At 35.0% G+C, this 8,119-nt stretch overlaps 1 pseudogene; it reads left to right on the top strand.

The window, feature by feature from the left end:
• Nucleotides 1–3,647: 3,647 nt before the first annotated feature.
• LOC124095318 (olfactory receptor 2G3-like) lies at nt 3,648–4,576 on the top strand (annotated as a pseudogene).
• Nucleotides 4,577–8,119: the final 3,543 nt, after the last annotated feature.

Raw genomic sequence — 8,119 nt, forward strand, 5'->3', positions numbered from 1 at the left:
TTATTTTGTTTATATACCATTCAAAAATCATAATAAATGTTACATGTGATAAGTAAAAGTATTATATGGAAATGAATTGAGGGTTGTTCTGGAGTGTTTCTTGTTTTATTTCTCCATCAAGATGTGTTCATAATGTAAGAATTTATCAACCTGCATCTTTATGAATTGTTTGTTTGTTTGTTTTGAAGAGTACCTGGGATTAAATTGAGGGACATCTAACCACTGAGCAACATTCTCCAGCCCTATTTTGTATTTTATTTAGAGACAGGGTCTCACTGAGTTGTTTAACATCTCCCTTTTGCTGGGGCTGTTTTTGAACTCGAAATCCTCTTGCCTCATCCTCCAGAGCTGCTGGGATTACAGGTGTGTACCAACATATCCAGCTGAAATATTTATTTAGATATGAAATAAATTTATATAAAGAATCAATAGACTTTCATAAAATCCAGATTCTATTGAGGATTATGAATATTTTTAGTACTGGGACTCAATGCACAGAAAATGATCAAGTTAGGTGAACTGTTGTTTCCTTCAGATTCTGTATATGCTGTGAAGTTTGTCCAAATATCTGCTACTCTTTTAGTACTGGGTACACGCCTTAGCTAAATGTGGTTGCCATCCATGGTTACATCACTGCAATTGTTTTCTTAGACCTGTCATTGGTATCATCTGGCTAGAACATGAGGGTGCATGAGTTTTTACTCATACTCTGAAATATTGGAAAAGGAGTCAGTAGCCTTAGACAAATTGAAGTTCACCTCCTCTATTGAGCAAAAGTATGCTTGAAGAAAAGCATAAAGTATGGGGTGAATATGGTGTACTTATAGGCAGCAGGCAGGAAATTAATGGGATTTCCATCTGGGGACTTTGTTTGGTCTTAGAGTAAGATAACCTGTGCAGGGATGAGTGGGAGGATTTAATAATTTGTCCCAGTTTTCTATGACAGAAGAGAAGAACAACAGGACACACATAGAATGATTTCTGGGCAGACCTAAGAGGCCATTGGAAGAGAGACTTGTATTTTTAAAGGTGTGATTCCACAAAGTCATATGTTTATCTCCATCAAACCCAGTGCTTGTAAGAAATGAGGAGAAAAGCCCTGTAAAAATGTTCCAGGTCTGAGTTTTCAGGGTAGATGTAAAGAAAGGATAAGAGAAATTTTTAAGGTTCCAATGAAATTATCTGCCAATAAGATGTATTTACTGTGTGTGTGTGTGTGTGTGTGTGTGATATTAGATTATTGATAGAAATTTAATATTAATATATTTAAAACAGAGTGACTCAATATTGGGAGGTTATTAAAGTAAAAGTTAAAATCCTTGTGGTTTTGTCTAGTTTAAACAGTACTGAAAGGTAAGACTCTCTTTCAGAATGATCTCCTGGGACCATTGACTTTGGATACTATAGAGCCTGAGATTAATTGCCATATTGGGAGAGCTATGTCCCTGGGAACTTTTTTGATTCAATAGCCTGTGTCCTCTCCCAACCTCTCTTTATTTTCTGGTCTTCAGGGATCTCCAATCTCAAATAACAGTCCCTAAAACCAATTCATGGGCCTCAGACATTGATTTATCACTTCAAGGTAAAAATTGTTATTGCTTTGTGGCTTAAATTTCCTCTTTTTAAAAAATGTGGTTATTGGGATGAAAAAAAAAATAAAAAAAGCTTCTTCTCTTTTAATATATTCACTATTATTTATGCCTTGATTTTATTTCTGACTTATTCTCATGATTCTTAACTTTTAATAATAAATTGAGATTTTGGATACAAGTGATGTCCATCTGGGTAAAGGGAGATAATATGGAACACATGTAATTTCAGATTTTGCAGCAAAGTTAAATACAATTCTTCTATGGGCCTAAAATGAACACAATCTTACAAGTAAGGAACTTTCTCATGACCAGAATTAATCTCTCATTTTATTCTTTTGAGATTGTATATGTATGAGAATGTGTGTTAAAATCTCTATTGAAAGTATCATTTGGCCAAGATTGGTAGATGCTATAAGCAGGATTAGAATGAGAGTGACATGTCTGAATTTATTTTATTGCATTGATAGAAGTAACGTGAGAAAACTGAAAATTATGCATATATGTATTTTGGGGGTTTGTATGGATATGGATATGTATAAACATCTAGGCAATACCTTTTATGTATTTTACATATACATAAAATTATGCATATGTATATATATATATATATATATATATATATATATATATAGCCTCCTTCATATTCTTTTTCATATAGTGCTCCCCTTTCCCTATCTCTTGAGTGATCCCTCAAGGACTTGATGTTGTTATTTGATGTCTCTCCCCCACCACTCCTTTGATTTTATTTTTACTGATTTTTGCTAAATATCATTTTATATGATAAGTGAAATTACTGTAAGGTATTACTTTTGACAATTATTTCACATATATTATTTCCATCTTTATTTTTTACAATAAAAAATCACATGATATGAAATTATTAGGGAAAAATTTCAAGGCCTGAATGATTTTTCACATCCATGTAGAAAGTGTCTATTTGTCCTAAACAACAGGTATGGTTGTGGTCTTTAGGTATATTAACTGAATGGGTGAATATATTTTAAACTTTTGCATTCATAAATGTTTGGAGTTTTTTTGAAAGCTGCCCTTTAGCCTTCTGAAAGGTAAAAATTCTATGTAGGTTTTATGTACATTGAAGCATCTCTTTCATTCTTTAGATGTGCCCTCGTACTAATAATCCCCACTCCCTCCTTTCAGATTTAACCATGTTTTCTTTGAACATTCCCTTTCCTAGTACCACACACACAAAAAAAAAAATGAGGGTTTTGTTGAATGTGCTGCATGAACCTACATCCCCAATAAGCTTATGGAATAAATAAATTGACTAATCCCTAAAGGAAACATGTTTCTGATATTATGTGTCCACATTATTGAACAGTTAGATATAAATAATAATAATATGACTTTATTAACCAAATATTTACCATTTTAAAATAAAAAAGAATCTTTATAGTCTCTGCAACCCAACAGTCATTCATATAAACAAAATCATCAAAGAAGAATGCCTAACTCAAAATTTATGCTTGAAGACTGGAAATTATATATATATATATATATATATATATATATATATATATATATATATAGTGGAAATTATATATATAATCTCTCTCTCTCTCTCTCTCTCTCTCTCTCTATATATATATATATATATATATATATATATATATATATATATAATTTGCTTATATTAAACATTTATTTTACTGAATTTTTCCATTTGATTTGAATGATTCTTCATAAGCTATTAATGAATTTAATGTATTTTTTCCTTTGGCATTTTCTTCTTTCTCTGTATTTTTTGTCCTTCTGTGGAAGATTTTATCTCAGCTTCTAATAGTTCTTTCTCAAGGAAAGCCTTTGTTTCCAGAGTAAGCTCCAGGTGCCTCTCTGTAGAAAGTCTTTAACAACATCTTCTGCAACTTTTGAAGGACACTGTACTGAAATTTATTCTGTGAGCCACTGTAATTTGTCTGAGTAAGGATTTCAAAGAGTTATTTTGTAAAGTTTGATGTTGTCACTAGTGACCAACACATTATACTCTCTTTTTAATTCTTGTAATGTTTTTCTTCTTGTCTGAACAAGGTAATGGGCATGACCAATAGCAGTGCCAAAGAAGACTTCGTTCTGGTGGGCTTCTCAGACCAGCCCCAGCTGGAAAAGATACTCTTCGTGGCTGTTTTGATATCCTACCTTCTTACCTTGGTGAGAAATACACTAATTATTCTGGTTTCTTCCACAGACCCTAAACTCAAAATACCCATGTACTTTTTCCTTACTCACCTCTCCCTAGTGGACATCTGTTTTACCACCAGTATTGTCCCTCAGCTGCTGTGGAACCTCAAAGGACCAGCCAAGAGCATCACATCCCTGGGTTGTGCCATCCAGCTCTATGTCTCCCTGTCATTGGGATCCACTGAATGTGTTCTCCTGGCTGTGATGGCTTTTGACCACTATGCTGCAGTGTGCAGACCTCTCCACTATACAGCTGTAATGAACACATGCTTGTGCCAGGATATGGCAGGGGTCACATGGCTGAATGGAGCAGGAAATGATCTCATCCAGGGCACTGTCACCCTCTGGCTACCTCTCTGTGGACACCAGTGGCTTCATCATTTCTTCTGTGAAGTCCCCTCCATGATTAAGCTTGCATGTGTGGATATCCATGCCAATGAGATCCAGCTCTTCGTTGCTTCATTGGTCTTGCTCCTTTTGCCCTTGCCGCTGATATTCATATCCTACGGACATATAGCCAAGGCAGTTATAAGCATCAAGTCAGTGCAGCCTGGCACAAAGCCCTGGGGACATGTGGATCCCACTTGACAGTAGTATCCCTCTTCTATGGGAGTATCACAGCCATCTACATCCAGCCTAACAGTTCCTATGCCCACACGTATGGGAAGTTCATCTCCCTCTTCTACACAGTCATCACCCCAACCCTCAATCCTCTCATTTATACCCTGAGGAACAAAGAAGTCAAAGATGCACTAGGAAGAATATGCCACAGAGACTTACGTGCATAAAAAATGAAGCAATGTACATCACAAGTCTCTTAAATATCATCTTGTATAATCTAGGACAATTCATAATAGCTAAACTGTGGATCCAAACTAGATGCCCTTCAATAGATGAATAAATAAAAAAATGTGGCAGATGTGGACAATGTATTTTACTCAGCAATAAGGGAGAATAAAATCATGGCATTTGCAGGTAAATGGATGGTGTTTGAGATGATAATGCTAAGTGAGGTTAGCCAACCCCCACACAAAAGAAATGTTTTCTCTAATATAAGGAGGCTGACTCATGGTGGGGTAGGGAGGGGGAGCATGGGAGGAATAGAAGAATTCTAGATAGGGAAGAGGGGTGGGAGGGTAAGGAAGGGGGTAGGGGATTAGCAAGGATGGTGGAATGTGATGGACATCATTATACAAAGTACATGTATGAAGACACAAATTGGGTGTCAAAATACTTTACATACAAACAGAGATATGAAAAACTGTGGTATATATGTGTAATAAGAATTGTAATGTATTTTGCTGTCATTTATTTATTTATTTTTAAAAATCAATAATAAAAAACGTCCAAATCATAAACCTTTATAAATATTCTATAATATTCTATAATATATTCTATAATTCTATATTCAGTATTTACAAAAATATGAATCAGAATTTATTATTTCCCTAGCACTTGCTGATTAAAATTAAAAAAAAAAGACTCTCCTGAATGAAACATTGAATAAGCCCCCAAATCTAACAGGTTAGAAGGAGTTTAAACACCAGGACTATAAGTTCCTGGCAAAGACATTCTTTGGATACAGTTGACCATTTTCACTCTTCTTTAACTCAGGGGAAATGAATGCAGGGAATCAGACGGCCTGGACTAAATACTGATAGATCTTGTACTTGGCGTGGGGATGAGATGGTCCAGACTTCTATTCCTTGCTTTCCACAGGTATAGGATGAGGAAAGTAGCAGCACAGGGAAAGTTTTCAAGGTCAGATTAAACAATACATTTAATAAGCATGAAATGTCACTTTTGTATTGTCCAGATTAAGTAAATGGTAGTGATTTTTGTTGTTGTTTTGTTGTTGTTGTTGTTGTTGTTATAGCTAGTGCTAAGAAAATGCACTAAATGTTCTTGAAACCAGACATCACAGAGTCTGACATTCAAAGTTAGTAAGAAATTTCTAACTATTTAGAAATATTTAATAAATTATTGAGCATAAATTAATTAATTATAATATAGATATTTAAGACATTTAACCTCAAAATGTCCTAAATATGAATTTCTGATGCTTTTCAGAATTAATTGCTGTCAGAGCATTATGTTTTGAAAATATATCATGGAATTGATTGGTATATAAACAGTATATAAACATTGGTATATAAACATTGGTATATAAACATGTGATTAACAAATAAAAATAAACAAAAGGACTAAAATAAATTAAATATTTGCATTGATTATTGCTGGATTGCAAAATATACTGAAAAAATTAGAACTTTAACTTTTTTATACTTTATAAATTGTTATGGAAAACATGCATTTTTATATTTGTTTTAACAAAAAAGTCTGCAATGAAATGTTTTACTATTTTTAATATACATGAGCTACATGTTTATTGAAGAAACCTTCAAAACAAAAGAAAAAAATCACCAATTACATGACTGACTACAGAAACTACTGTTAACATTTCACTTTTTTTTTTGATTAGTACTATGTAGATTTTTCTTTTTTTTTTGGCAACAGAGCTTCTTTTTTTCTCTCTCTTTTTTTTATTGGTTGTTCAAAACATTACAAAGCTCATGACATATCATATTTCATACATTTGATTCAAGTGGGTTATGAACTCCCTTTTTTACCCCAAATGCAAATTGCAGAATCACATCGGTTACACATTCACATTTTTATATAATGCCATATTAGTGACGTTGTATTCTGTTACCTTTCCTATCCCCTACTATCCCCCCTCCCCTCCCCTGTCATCTTCCCTCTCTACCTCATCTGCTGTTGTTCAATTCTCTCCCTTGTCCCCCCCTCCTTTCCCCACACAACCTCTTATATGTAATTTTGTGTAACATTGAGGGTCTCCTTCCATTTCCATACAATTTCCCTTCTCTCTCCCTTTCCCTCCCACCACTCCTCTCTGTTTAAGTTAATCTTTTCCTCATGCTCTTCCTCCCTGCTCTGTTCTTAGTTGCTCTCCTTATATCAAAGAAGACATTTGGCATTTGTTTTTTAAGGATTGGCTAGCTTCTCTTAGCATAATCTGCTCTAATGCCATCCATTTCCCTGCAAATGCCATGATTTTGTCATTTTTTAGTGCTACGCAATACTCCATTGTGTATAAATGCCACATTTATTTTTAATCCATTCATCTATTGAAGGGCATCTAGGTTGGTTCCACAGTCTAGCTATTGTGAATTGTGCTGCTATGATCATTGATGTGGTGGTATCCCTATAGTACGCTCTTTTAAGGTCCTCAGGGAATAGTCCAAGAAGTGTGATAGCTGGGTCAAATGTTGGTTCCATTCCCAGCTTTCCCAGGAATCTCCATACTGCTTTCCAAATTGCCCGCACCAATTTGTAGTCCCACCAGCAATGTACAAGTGTACCCTTTTCCCCACATCCTCGCCAGCACTTGTTGTTGTTTGACTTCATAATGGCTGCCAATCTTACTGGAGTGAGATGGTATCTTAAGGTGGTTTTGATTTGCATTTCTCTGACTGCTAGAGATGGGGAGCATTTTTTCATGTACTTGTTGATTGATTGTATGTCCTCCTCTGAGAAGTGTCTGTTCAGGTCCTTGGCCCATTTGTTGATTGGGTTATTGGTTATCTTATTGTTTAATTTTTTGAGTTCTTTGTATATTCTGGATATTAGGGCTCTATCTGAAGTGTGAGGAGTAAAAATTTGTTCCCAGGAAGTAGGCCCCCTATTTACCTCTCTTATTGTTTCTCTTGCTGAGCAAAAACATTTTAGTTTAAGTAAGTCCCATTTGTTGATTGTTGTTATTAACTCTTGGGCTATGGGTGTCCTATTAAGGAATTTGGAGCCTGACCCCACAATATGTAGATCGGAGCCAACTTTTTCTTCTATCAGGGGTAGAGTCTCTGATTTGATATCAAGCTCTTTGATCCATTTTGAGTCACCTTTTGTGCATGGCGAGAGAAAGGGGTTCAGCTTAATTTTGTTGCATATGGATTTCCAGTTTTCCCAGCACCATTTGTTGAAGATGCTATCCTTCCTCCATTGCATGCTTTTAGCCCCTTTATCAAATATAAGAAAGTTGTAATTTTGTGGATTGGTCTCTGTGTCCTCTATTCTGTACCATTGGTCCACCTGCCTGTTTTGGTACCAGTACCATGCTGTTTTTGTTACTATTGCTCTGTAGTACATTTTGAAATCTGGTATCGCTATACCTCCAGATTCACACTTCCTGCTAAGAATTGCTTTTGCTATTCTGGATCTTTTGTTTTTCCATATGAATTTCATGATTGCTTTATCTATTTCTACAAGAAATGCTGTTGGGATTTTGATTGGCATTGCATTAAACCTGTAGA

Source organism: Marmota monax, unplaced genomic scaffold (assembly GCF_021218885.2).
Source record: "Marmota monax isolate L192 unplaced genomic scaffold, Marmota_monax_Labrador192_F-V1.1 WCK01_AAM20220418_F8-fsc00460, whole genome shotgun sequence".
In the NCBI taxonomy this organism is placed as follows: domain Eukaryota; kingdom Metazoa; phylum Chordata; class Mammalia; order Rodentia; family Sciuridae; genus Marmota; species Marmota monax.